This window comes from Heteronotia binoei, chromosome 4 (genome assembly GCF_032191835.1).
Source record: "Heteronotia binoei isolate CCM8104 ecotype False Entrance Well chromosome 4, APGP_CSIRO_Hbin_v1, whole genome shotgun sequence".
Lineage (NCBI taxonomy): Eukaryota > Metazoa > Chordata > Lepidosauria > Squamata > Gekkonidae > Heteronotia > Heteronotia binoei.
Window position 1 is genome coordinate 139,493,588 of NC_083226.1, and position 14,121 is coordinate 139,507,708.

Here is a 14,121-nt window from a genome sequence, read left to right on the forward strand (position 1 = left end):
CGCCCTACACTGCATTGCAGCTTGTGCAGAGCCGAGCAGCTAGTGGAGGGGCCAGTGAGCAGAACACAAACATAAGTGGCGACTGAGGAGCAGAGTGGCCGAAGACCTTGAGGTGCTTGGTGGTACCATAAGCCGGCAGAGGGGAGCTGGTGGGAACTACCTGGGGCCACTGAATATCAAACACCGAACATCCGGGCAGAGTAAGGGTCTCGGACTGACCAACCCATGTGACTGGGAGTCACGAGAGGGTTCACCCCCCCCTCAGGACTGCCAGGTTGCACTGGAGGTATTGTTAGAGATCCCTGGACCCTGATATGTATCATACTCGGATGCGGGACCGCTGCGCCACATATCATAACCACAGCGTTTTTGAAGCAACTGGGCTCTGCACTGTATGCACTTTATATCTTTCACCCAACCAGCGCTTTATTTATCCGTATTATGCTCAAACTAGAAGACCTTGCACGGACTAGCACATCAGCACTTTCCTTGTAACCTCCTATATCCATTCTTTAGGCTCTGCTAAATTTAGTTAAATTTTAGTCAATTAACTCGTTGGAACAGTTGCTTTGTATTAATTGGATTTGATTTGTTTTGTGGTAAATTAATTGAGGGTGTTTATCGGGAGGAGGGGATTACATCCAATTTTTACCATTAGACTAATTTTATATATATTTTACCAATTGATATAAGGGAATTATGGGGTGGGCTTAATTGGGTTGATTGAAAACCGGGACTGATGGGGCAGAGTGAATTGGGGGGCTAATTAAGGACAGTGTTTTAGATACTAGTGGTGGCAGCTACGTTAACATCTACCACCACCAACGGGAGATGATTGGCCTAGGGATTCCAGTGCTCCTGGGGAGGGGGAGGTATGGCGGTGGGAACAGACAGCAATATAAGGGAAGGGGGTGGAGACCTGTTAGTGCGCGGCCTCCTTCCAGTCTGTGTCCCATCCCGAGGGTGACACGTAGCAGGGTCAGGTTAGACCTGCCTCCGTCATTGGTGTTATGCAACACCAGTGTCATGCCTGCCCCTGCTGACTCAGAGCAGGTGCCTGCTTCTGACCCCGCCCCTGCTGTGCAGATGCCTTCAGCAACAGAGGACGTAAGTCCTGAAGGAGCCAGCCAGCAGCAGGGGCCACCTGAAACCAATCTGGCCACACCAGGTACTAGCTCATCTCCCCCAGACTCACCAACACCTGGGGCCCGCCTGCGCGAGAGGAGACGCCTGGAATTCAGGAACAGGCGTAGAGAGGCGCGCATGCGGGCTAGAAGAGATCTGAGCCCGGAGTTCTAACGAGCCAATTAGCCAGCAGTATATCTGGGATCCTGGCCTCAGGCCAAACTGTGCTGGCAACAAGCGAACACCCTTGGATGTGTCTGCGTCTCGCACCCCTTGCTTCGGACAGAACCTGTGCATTCCTGACCCGGCCTGACTCATAGACTGGTATTCTGGACTCTGGCTTTGCTTATCGGACTGGCTTAGGTATCGTTTGATCTCGGCTTTGCTTCCCGGCTTCTGACTCTCGGCTCTGTTTCCCGGCTTCTGACTTTCGGCTCGGCTCCCCGGTTTCTGACTCTCGGCTTCCCTGACCAAGCTTCCGTCTCACCCTCCAGCCTGCCTGTTTACGTTATCAATCAACTGGACTGTTTTACGACCACTCCCTGTGCTTCGCCTGAGCTGTCTGCGAGAGGTCCTGGCTCGTTGCCAGGACGATAGCAGCCGCAGCTTCGTGTCAGAGACTCGGGCCGTGACAGCTTGCCAGCACCCAAAACTCACCAGGCACGCTCATGACGGACCAAGCGGCAGAAGGCATGGACCCCTTGCCGGGGCTCCTAGACCAGGTGCAGCAATTAACCCAAGCGGTGATTACTCTGCAGCAGCAGACTGCGTCCAATGCCGTGGCCTTGGCTGCCGCCGCCGCTCCCCGCTCTCGCTGCCCGGTGAGCATTCCTGAGAAATTCGCAGGAAACCTGGAAGAGTTCCCTGCCTTCCTCGCCCAGTGTGAACTATACATGGAGATAAGGCAGGGCGACTTCCCTACAGACAAAACAAAAGTCTGTTTTATCCTGAGCCTGCTTAAAGGGCCAGCGGCCAAGTGGGCCACTCCTCTGCTGCTAGAGCCCCCGCCGCTGCTAGCAGACTACACACGGTTCAAGGCACACTTCCAGGCCGCCTATGCCAACCCTGTGCGTGCTGAGACAGCTAATCGCAAGATACGGGCTCTGCACCAAGGCCAGAACTCTGTGTCTCAGTATACCACAGAGTTCCAGCTGCTGGCTCAAGACCTGGCCTGGAATGAAGCTGCCTTGGTGGACCAGTACACTGAAGGCCTCTCGGATGCCGTCCTGGACGAACTGGCACGCACCGACCGCCCAGCCGTCCTCCAGGACCTGATCCTGCTGTGTCTACGCATTGATGGGCGACTGCAAGGTCGGCGCCAGAGGCAGAAGAGGGGCGCTACTCCAACAAGGCCCCCCCCGGCGGCTCCCGTTCCAGGTACCCCAGCTTTACCGCCGGCTGTAGAACCCATGCAGCTGGGCGGCGCCCGCCCTCGCCTGACCCCCGAGGAGAAGAACCGACGGCGCACCCACAACCTGTGCCTGTATTGTGGAGGGGACGGGCATTTTGCAAGCTCCTGCCCGGCCAAATCAAAGCGCACCCCGAGCTCCGCTGCCTCGGTAAAAGGCCAGCCCCAGGTCTAGCCGGATCTCCTGGCCTGGGGCACTCCTTGAGGTCCTCTAGCTCCGTCCATCCACCACCCACCCCGTTCCTGGTCCCGATCCGCCTGCAGCTTCCCGACGACCGGTGGATCTTCGTCCATGCCATGTTGGACTCAGGGGCTGCCTGCTGCTACATGGACAGCCACTTTGCCAAGGAGCATGGCGTCCCCGTTCGGGAAAAGGGAACTCCTACACTGGTCGAGGCAGTGGATGGTCGTCTGCTGCGTTCGGGGCCGGTCCGCCACGAAACTCTACCACTCGTTTTGTGGGTCCAACAGCGCCAAGGGAAGCAGACCTTCGATTTGGCCCGCATGCCACGCTTCCCTGTTATCTTGGGCCTGTCCTGGCTGCAAGCCCACAACCCCCATGTGGACTGGGTGCAACGTGAACTGAGTTTTTCGAGTACCCTCGCACCCTGTTCCCCGCTACCACCCGACTCGACTCAGGTGCCGCCTGTCAACCAACCCGGTTCCCCACGCACCACCAGCCTCCTGGGGGCCGCCACCACACTCCCAACTCCCTACCAGGAGTTCGCGGACGTCTTCAATGAGAAGGAAGCAGACCAGCTTCCCCCACATCGGCCCTACGATTGCGCCATCGACCTGGTGCCCGGCGCTCCGCTACCCGCAGGCCGCCTGTACCCCATGGCAGACCCGGAACTGGCTGCCCTCCGGGAGTACTTGGACAAGAACTTGGCCCGAGGGTTCATTAGACCCTCCACCTCGCCCCTGTCTTCACCTGTCCTGTTCGTTAAGAAGAAGACCGGGGACCTGCGACTCTGCAACGACTACCGGGCCCTCAATAAGATTACCATTCGGAACCGCTACCCGCTCCCACTGATCCCTGAGCTCCTCGACCGCGTCAAAGGGGCCACGATCTACACCAAGCTCGACCTTCGCGGGGCCTACAACTTGGTTCGTATCAAAGCCGGGGATGAGTGGAAGACCGCTTTTGGCACCAGGTATGGCCAATACGAACATCTGGTCATGCCCTTTGGGCTCACCAATGCCCCCGCCGTCTTCCAACATTTTATGAATGACGTTTTCCGTGACCTGCTAGACCGGTTCCTGATCATTTATTTAGATGACATTTTGGTCTACTCTGCATCCGAACAGGAGCACATCCACCACGTCCGCCAGGTGCTACAGCGACTCCGAGCCAATCGCCTGTATGCCAAGCTGGAGAAATGTGCTTTCCACCTCCAGTCCGTTGAGTTCCTGGGGCACATCATTTCCCCCCAGGGAACCCAGATGGATCCGCGGAAGGTCGACGCCATCCTTCAATGGCAGGCCCCTCGAAGTCGGAAGGACATCCAGCGCCTCCTGGGCTTCGCCAATTATTACAGGCAATTCATCGCGGGCTACGCCGACCTCACCAAGCCCTTGACCAGACTCCTCCGACCGAAGGAGCCCTTTCAATGGACCCCCGAAGCCGACCGGGCCTTCCGCCAGCTCAAGCAGAGTTTTTCCTCCAGTCCCCTTCTGCGGTACCCTGACCCGAGCTTGCCCTTCATGGTGGAAGCAGACGCCTCCAATGTGGCCCTCGGAGCCGTGCTCTCCCAGCGGGACGAGCCTAGCCAGCCATGGCAGCCCTGCGCCTACTACTCCCGGCAGCTCTCGGCTGCCGAACGCAATTACACCATTTGGGAGAGAGAGCTCCTGGCTATCAAGGTGGCCTTTGAGGTCTGGCGCCACCACCTTGAGGGGGCCAGGCATCCGGTCCAAGTCTTCACCGACCATCGTAACCTGGAACATTTGCAGACCACCCGCCGGCTGAACCAGCGGCAGATCCGGTGGTCCCTGTTCTTCTCACGATTTGACTTTACCATCACCTACGTCCCGCACTCCCAGAACCAGAGAGCCGACGCTCTGTCCCGCCGGCCGGACTATAACACCTCTAGTGCCACCGAAGCCCCCAGGGCTAGTATTCTGCCACCCTCGGTCTTTGCCGCCACTCTGACCGCACCCGCCCTGGTGGCCGAGATACAGGCCAGCCAAGACACCGACCCGTGGGCGCAGAAACACCTGCAGGAACCGCAGCAAGACCCTGCCGGAGAACTATCCACCCGGGATGGGCTGCTCTACCATCGGGAGCAGTTGTACATCCCTCCCGGGCCTCTCCGATCCCGCATCCTCCGGCTGGCCCACGATGCCCCCCCGGCTGGGCACTTCGGGCAGCACAAGACCGCCCATCTGTTGACCCGGGACTTCTGGTGGCCTCGCGTCCGAGCGGACGTTAGTCGCTACGTGGCGTCTTGCGAGGTCTGCCGCCGAGCCAAGAACGTACCGGCCAAGCCCTCCGGTCTCCTGCAACCCCTGCCGACTCCCGCCGGTCCCTGGGACGTGGTGTCCATGGACTTTATCGTAGACCTGCCACGATCCCAGGGCCACACCTGCATTTTCGTTGTGGTGGACCTGTTCACCAAAATGGCCCACTTCGTCCCCTGTGCCAGAGTACCATCCGGGCCGGAGACTGCCCAGCTGTACCTAAACCACGTCTTCCGCCTGCACGGGTTACCCACACAGGTCATCTCGGATCGGGGCCCACAATTCACATCCCGCTTTTGGCAGGCCTTCCAGCACGGTTTGGGGACAGAACTACACCTGTCTTCCGCCTACCATCCCCAGACCGACGGGCAGACCGAGCGGACCAACGCCACCTTGGAGCAGTACTTGTGCTGCTATACCAGCTATCAGCAAGACAACTGGGCCACTCTGCTACCCCTGGCAGAGTTCGCGTATAACAACGCAGTCCACAGCTCTACGCGGACCACGCCGTTTGCCGCCAACTATGGACTGCACCCCCGATTCTTCCCTCCGCTCGGCCCCTCCGCCAACGTTCCCGCAGCCACCGACCGACTTGAGGAACTCCACGCGCTCCACGCCCTCCTGCGCACCCAGCTCCAGCGCGCCAAGGACGCTTACAAACTGGCCGCGGACCGACATCGCCAGGACGGAGCCCCCCTCAAGGTCGGAGATTCTGTCTGGCTCTCGACCCGGTACCTCCGGACTCCTGGCCGGTCCTCCAAGCTAACCGATCGGTTCATCGGGCCCTTCCCCGTAGAGGCGCAAGTCAACCCCGTGGCATTCCGCCTACGCCTTCCGGCCCACCTCCGGATACACCCCGTATTCCACCGCTCCCTCCTCCAACCAGCGGCAGCGCCGGACCCAAACAGGGACGTTCCACCACCGCCTCCACCACCGGTGCTGGTGGACGATGAGGAAGAGTTTGAAGTCCACCAGATCCTAGACTCCCGGCTGCACCGAGGTCAACTCCAGTACCTGGTGGACTGGGAAGGCTACCCTCCCGAGGATCGCTCCTGGGAACCGGCTGCCCACCTGCATACCCCTGACCTGCTCCGGCAGTTTCATGAGGCCTACCCAGATAAGCCAGGCGGCTTGGATGAGGGGGGGCCTGAGGGGGGGGATAGTGTCATGCCTGCCCCTGCTGACTCAGAGCAGGTGCCTGCTTCTGACCCCGCCCCTGCTGTGCAGATGCCTTCAGCAACAGAGGACGTAAGTCCTGAAGGAGCCAGCCAGCAGCAGGGGCCACCTGAAACCAATCTGGCCACACCAGGTACTAGCTCATCTCCCCCAGACTCACCAACACCTGGGGCCCGCCTGCGCGAGAGGAGACGCCTGGAATTCAGGAACAGGCGTAGAGAGGCGCGCATGCGGGCTAGAAGAGATCTGAGCCCGGAGTTCTAACGAGCCAATTAGCCAGCAGTATATCTGGGATCCTGGCCTCAGGCCAAACTGTGCTGGCAACAAGCGAACACCCTTGGATGTGTCTGCGTCTCGCACCCCTTGCTTCGGACAGAACCTGTGCATTCCTGACCCGGCCTGACTCATAGACTGGTATTCTGGACTCTGGCTTTGCTTATCGGACTGGCTTAGGTATCGTTTGATCTCGGCTTTGCTTCCCGGCTTCTGACTCTCGGCTCTGTTTCCCGGCTTCTGACTTTCGGCTCGGCTCCCCGGTTTCTGACTCTCGGCTTCCCTGACCAAGCTTCCGTCTCACCCTCCAGCCTGCCTGTTTACGTTATCAATCAACTGGACTGTTTTACGACCACTCCCTGTGCTTCGCCTGAGCTGTCTGCGAGAGGTCCTGGCTCGTTGCCAGGACGATAGCAGCCGCAGCTTCGTGTCAGAGACTCGGGCCGTGACAACCAGGTCCATTAATAACAAGACCTCTGTCCTTTGAGAGTTTTTTCTCGAACAGGACATGGACCTGGCTTGCGTGACCGAAACCTGGGTACGAAAGGGTGATACTGTAGCCCTCTCACAAACAGCTCCCCCAGGCTATTCAGTCTTCCACCAATTGCAGACTAACGGGCGGGGGGGAGGAGTGGCGCTGTTCATACGAGAGGCTTACTCCTTTAGGGTGCTTCTGGCTCCAAGGATCGAGGGTATTGAATGTGCCGGTCTGACGTGGGAGGCTGGAGGGGGGTTGGCGATTTGGCTGGTGTACCGTTCGCCTAGCGCACCAGCCAACGCCTTACCGTCCCTGCTCGAGGTGGTGGCAGGCTGGGCGTTGGAGCACCCAAGGCTGGTGACCCTGGGTGACTTCAACGTCCATGCGGATGACCCGGCCTCTAGCCAGGCGACGGACCTAGTGTCATCCATGGCGACACTAGGACTCTCTCAATTTGTGAGATCCCCCACGCATCAGTCCAGGCACATGTTACACTTGACCTTTGCGGCTGGGGTTGTGGTGTTATATTCAGTGGTATTCTATAGACAATGTCTTCTTTCAGGGACTCTCTGGTTAAAAAAACAAACTGCTGAAGGGCACCATCAGATATTTCTAACTGTTTTGTCAATGTATGTATTTACACTATTCAGAGTTACATTGTGTTGCAGAAAATAAGGCTTCAGGGCACCAAAGTATACAATCCAGAAAAACAAGGTGTATCGGATCTCAAGTCACATTTCTTTACTGTAAACATGCCAAATATTTTTTGTTTTGCTTGAAAGGTGCTTTGATAAACTTGTGACTCATGGAGGGCTAATTGATTGCTGATAAAATAGAGCTGACATCAGCCTCATAGTCAATCTGAACAGACCCAACCTTTTATTAGCTACGTTACTGGGATGGGTTTTAAATTTAAAGGCAATCCTGTTTATCTTTACAGTTGAGGTTTGGAAAACCAGTTTTTAAGCCTGATGGATGAATGTTAAGATGATAACAACAGAGACATTCTCAGATCTTTTATAACTTCTTGGTTCTCAGTTGCTTGTTCGGGAAAAAAGAGATTGAAATACATCTGGATTTTTGGAGGAGAATTTTTTTGAGAATTCCCAGCCCAAAGCTAGCTCTCAGTCTTGAGGTTTTCTGGACATCATGCCCTCTGATGGTTCACATCCATGTGAATACTTACTGTGAGATCCTAAACAGAGTAACTCCATTTTAATCCCATTGACTTCAATAAGCCTAAAAGGGTGTAACTCTACACAGGATGGTATTGTTGGTTGTTACAAATAGAATTTTGGTCTGTCAAAGTCAGTGCTGTTACTATATACTCTGACTGGCAACATCTCTCTTCAGGGTCTCAGGCAGAGGTCTGTCACATCCCCAACAATCTCAGTACTTCTTAATTGAACATGCCAGGATTGAGCCTGGGACCTTCTGTGTGCAAAGCAGGTGCTTTTTCACTGAGCCATAGCTCTTCTCCACTCCACGGCTACTAACTTATCCACTGTCACCCTATTTGCTCCCCCCACCCACTTGTTTTTTCTTTCCTCCCTCATTCAAACAGGCTTTTGCTACATGGTTGGTGAGTGCTGTCTTGATAGCTACACTGAATTTCCAAACAGGTGAATCTGAAAGCATGGACAAGTTCAAGAAAGGAAGGGAATAAGTTGTGAAAGGAAAATTCAAGGGGTACTATTTTTTTTTCAGTCAGGCATTGCTGATGAGAAAAGTGGTTTTTGAAGTAGAGTTGCTGGGGATTGGCTTTGCTGGCTTCTGGCTGCAAGCAGCCATCTAAGATATGGGTCCATCAGGAAATTTTCCTGTAAGTTAAATGGCCAGTCCATCTTTCTTCAAGAAGCGTGAGGCACAGAGCAGAATATGGGATGCCCCACTTAAGTCATTTTCTTACTGGCACTCTGCCCAGGCTTATACCAGCTTGCTTTCATCTCTCTGAATCATACAGTTAGGCTACATGGCATGTATCAGGGCTGGCAGAACAATGGGCAATGGTGGTCAGCCTAATGAACACAAAGGGTACATGGCTTGATGGAAGGTGCTTGAAAACACATCTATTTGGTTGACTCTAATAGAAAAATTACAAGAATTTTGTTCTTGTTCCTGGATGAATGGTGGAAGGGTAAATGACAGGCAGACAGTTAAGCTAAAAACCAATTGCCAGTATTCCCTCCCCATGGGATTTGAGCCCTCATCTGGCAAAGTTATTGAGTTTCTTGGCAGTTTCTCTCCTAGCTGAGCTATGGAAGGTGGCTGGGTGAGAAGCTTGAATTGCCGGTTCTTCCTTCTTGGTGTGTCTTTGTGTCAAAATAATTGTTGGTTGTGGCATTGGCAGGCTGGAGCTCCCTTCTGCAAGGATTCTTGGAGTATGGTAATTTTAGGGTTTCTAGGATGGACATCACAGTAATTCATGTTGTTAAGGCTGCTATGTTTGTGCTGATATTTTCCATGTTCTGTTTTTGGCCTGTGATTGGGCATGGTGATGTCATGGTGACGTTGCTACATGTGGACTGGTTCTTTCCATTCATAGCAAGCATGGGACAATGGCTGTCATGTTGTTCTGGAATTTCTGGATATCAGCACTACTTTGTGAACTTGGATGATATTGTGATATTTCTGAAATTATACCATATCTTTTCTGTCAGTTTTTCCAGTGGGAAGGCTAAAGATACCAGGTAAGCTATGCTGATTTTGGTGCTAACAGACCACAGACTCAGAATTCTCTGTCCATTGATAACACATAATGACACTCATTATGCTAATTCAGAGCTCTTCAGATGAATGATGTCTTCCTGCTCAATACAAATTGGAGCACATAGGATAAAAGTAAATGTAGTCCCCTGTGCAGCACCAGTCGTTTCTGACTCTGGGGTGATGTTGCATCACAACGTTTTCACGGCAGACTTTTTACAGGGTGTTATGCCATTGCCTTCCCCAGTCATCTACACTTTATCCTCAGCAAGGGGGTACTCATTTTACAGACCTCGGAAGGATGGAAGGCTGAGTCAACCTTGAGATGGCTACCTGAACCCAGCTTCTGCTGGGGTTGAACTCAGGTCGTGAGCAGAGCTTGGACTGCAGTACTGCAGCTTACCACTCTGAGCCATGGGACACATATCATGTGGATAATTGTTGGATATCAGTGGATAATTGTTGCTATCAACTTTGGCAATGCCAGGTACCAGTTGGGAGTTGGGTGACTGAATCCACAATTGTTTAGTGCTGTCAGATATGGCAGTGGATTGGTGCACAGGTACAGATTTTTGGCACCCATCCTGCACATACCTGTGCCAGGTAATCTTTGCATCAGGTCCTTTCTCTTATAGAAGCTTTGCTTTTGTTCTTTATGCATACCCAAATTGCTAGTCACTATAAGCTACACATGGGGACCATAAAAAAGATGCTTTACATTCATTCATTTTTGAATTTTCTGTGCATTTATGCTGATTTTAAAAATAATTTTATTTGTTTTCATTATAAAGCAAACAATAACCCTGATGGGATATCTTTCTAATTTCCTGTTAATATAATTTAAATAGCAATGTATTTTGTCATGGTAATGCTGCCCATTTCAATTATAGATAGCAATTTGCTTCTGTGTTTTTAAGTTCTTCTGTGCTGGTGGGAGTGAGTCATAAGCTATAAATACCATAATATCTTACAGAATATATTTATAACAAAATTGGCAATAAAATGTAACAAAAAACCTTTGGAATGATGAGTAATGCTGATCTTTCACCTCCCTTCTCTGATTTCCTGTTTCCAGGGTCTGGGGTCAACAGCTCGGATTCTGTTTTATAAATATGGTTCAATCTGGCATTTAGCACATATGTGAGAAGTAAAATGAACCTACTTAATTCATATAAAAGATATGAAGCCACTGGAGCTGCTTGCCTTGGGGGCTTGGACCTCTTACTCAGATTTTTTGTGTGTGCCATGTTTCATTAATCTTTATCTTTTTGAAAGTGGTAATAGTCACCAAAGCGCTACCGGACCTTTAAAATGAAACACAACAGGTTTCCTACTTGAAGGGGAGGGGGCTTGGTTTCATTTATATGTGGTACTGTTTTCTGCTGCTTTTCATATTTGTAGCTGAATGCCTGATGCTTGGGGTCACTCATCTTTTAATAGAACAGGCTGCAAGGCATTTATACCTAGCAGGTCAGCAGGTTTAGCAATAGTAATTTGAGGGTCTATACAGCAATCTGATTCTGTTTATGGATAGCATACAAATTAGGGTGTTTAATCTGAAAGTTGCCCTGACCTGAATAGCCCAGGCTACCCCGATCTCATCACATCTTGAATGCCAAGTGGGGTTGGCTCTGGTCAATATTTGGATGAGAGACCACCAAGAAATACCAGGGTCATGATGTAGAGGCAGGCAATAGAAAACATTCCTTGTCTTGAATACCCCATAGGTTTCATAAATCAGCTGTGTCATAATAGCAAAACAAGAACAAACAACCCCCCAAAACACACACAAACCTCAAAAAGTTAGCATCAACACCTAAGTGCTTTGCAAGAACATTTCTATATAGGTGTCATGGTTAAGATCTGGGCGAATCGGTTTGACTCCCTACTTTGTGATGGAAACTCACTGGGTGATTTTGGAGTCACAGGAGAAAGGAAAAGAAATGTTGCAAGCCAGTTTTGGTCTGCACTGGTGAGAAAAGTAGGGTATAATATATAAGTAAAAGTTTTGTTGGGGAGTGGATGTATTAATTCAATGTTTCCAGTGCCTTTGGTCTCTACTTGCCAAGTGGTGTTGGTTTCCAATCTGCCTGCACAGCAAAGAGAAAAACTGATATGAGGTGTTCTAGCCAAGTTACAGCATTGTGGTGTGATTCTACAGTGCCTTATACCTGATGCCTTTCTATGAAGGTACCGATAGGGTCTGTTCAGATGCACAGTTTAATCAGTTGTCGCTGCTGTTTCCTACCAGAGTAAAAATGGCTGATCAGACAGAAGCATCCGCCTCCTGGTAGTCAGTTGTTGTAACCCCCCATCTACCCCCCAAATCCTTCTCCAAACCAGATTATTTTGTTATCTGCTCCTTTGCGGTGTTTTCCGGAACAAAGATATTTGGAACAGAACCGGGTCAGTTTAACACAGACTCAACATGCTGTGTGAACAGGGCCATAGTGTTCTTCTAAATGTCCAACTTGGTGTTAAAACATTTAACTGAAAGCTGGAGAATTTCTCTAGGTTGAGGTTTACCATTATGTATATGAACTGAAGATCACAAAGTGCGGTTAACTTCATCAGATTGTATAACAGAATGAAGATGCTAGTACTGTTTGATTCCTGGTTAATCTAAAGATTAATGGACAAAGTTACAAAGATATACGGGGGGAATATCTTCAAAGCTCCGTTTTACAACAGGAAAGGCACTGGATTGGAAGAACATTTCCAAATATGTGTTATATGTATATACGGAGGAAAGATTTGTTTTCAATTTTTAAAAATTTATTTAGAATGTCTTAATGCTGTCTCTTCAGAAACCTGCCGAAGGCAGCTTCCAAAATAAAAATGCTATTATTAAATTACTTAAAACTTGAGTGAACAGAAACATTTTGGCCTGGCTTCTGGTATCTGAAGAACCATATCCTCCCATATTGTCCAGACTGTCAGTTAAGATTTGCCTCATGAGCCCTACTCTCTGTGGAAGAGGGAAGTTTTTTTTAGCAGTAGAACCGGCTTATGGAATGTCCTTTCCCTTGAGGATCACCTGGTGCCTACATTGCTTGCTTTTAGGTGTCAGACAAGGTTGCCAACTTCCAGGTGGTGGCTGGTGATATCCTGGGATTATTACTGATATCCGGGCAACAGTGATCAGTTCCTCTGTAGAAAATGGCTGCATTGGAAGGCGTACTCTGTGACATTATACCCCACTGAAGTCCCTCCCCTCCTCAAACCATGCCCTCTCCATCTCCCAAATCTTCTGAAATTTCCCAATCCAGAGCTGGCAGCACTAGTGCCAGGCCAAAACATTTCTGTTTACCCAGGCTCTTATTTAAGGGGTTGATCTTTTAATACTATTTTGGTCTGGAAACTATTATGTAAAATGTCAGCAGTTTGTTTTTATGGCTTATGTTGTTATGCGAGACTTGGTTTTTATCTCTTTATTTTATTTATTATCCTAGCCTCGCCCAGGTTGGGAAAAGCAGTCTGAACATTTTCTAAATGGAAAAAATAAAATAAAAGTCAGTCTCTCCAGAAGAATACTATGTTTGAGTGGAATCAAATGCTGCTGAGATGTTCAGGAGAATCCATAGGAGTGCACTCCCCTGCCCTAGTATCACCAACCTCCAGGTGGAACCTGGAGATCTCCTGGAATTAGAAGTGATCTTGAGATGACAGCAGTCAGTTCCTCTGAAAACAATGGCTGCTTGGAGGGGTGTGTGTGGACTCTGTGGCATTGCACCCTGCTGAAGTCCCTCCCTTCCCCAAACCTTACCTTCCCCTGGCTTTACCCACTAAATATCCAGGTATTTCCCAACCTAGAGCTGGCATCCCTACCTGTCACTGTCCTGGTGAAGAGCACCAGCCAGGACTACCAAGCTCATTTCTGTGCCATGCCCAGGACTGAATCTGAATTGAGAATTGATTATTCAGTTTGTTGATGAAATGTTGGGTTGTAATATATCCTAGTTCTCCAAAAGTTATTCTCTTGGTTTATTTAAAAGGGTATGTTGCTCTTTCAGGTATGGAAAAATTAGGGCCTCTTTTGGAGAGGGAATGGTGGCAATGAGTGTAGAATACTACATTATTATCTAAATTAACATATCAAAGAGTCCAGAGAAATCATTTTTAATGTTCAGATAAATTTATTGCCAGACATTGTTTATAACATTTTGGAATCATGAGATCTGTTTTATGAATTATTATGTCTCCTTGTTTCTTTCTGTAGCTAGGAATATGAAATATGTTGTATATATTGTGTTCTAGTTTCTTGAGGGGGGGGGGCTAATAAAAAAACTTCAGGTAAAGTGATATTCAGTCCCCTTCAGGTTGAAACATATTTATGATTTGGACAGAACAGATTGTGGGTGATGTCATACTCCAATTTCAGATATAATGCACACATGTTCTGGAAATGCCCATTAATTATACCATTCTGGAAATAGATGGATCAAGATATGAAATGCCACTGGAAACTAAAGTGCTTCTTTATAATTTTTTAAAA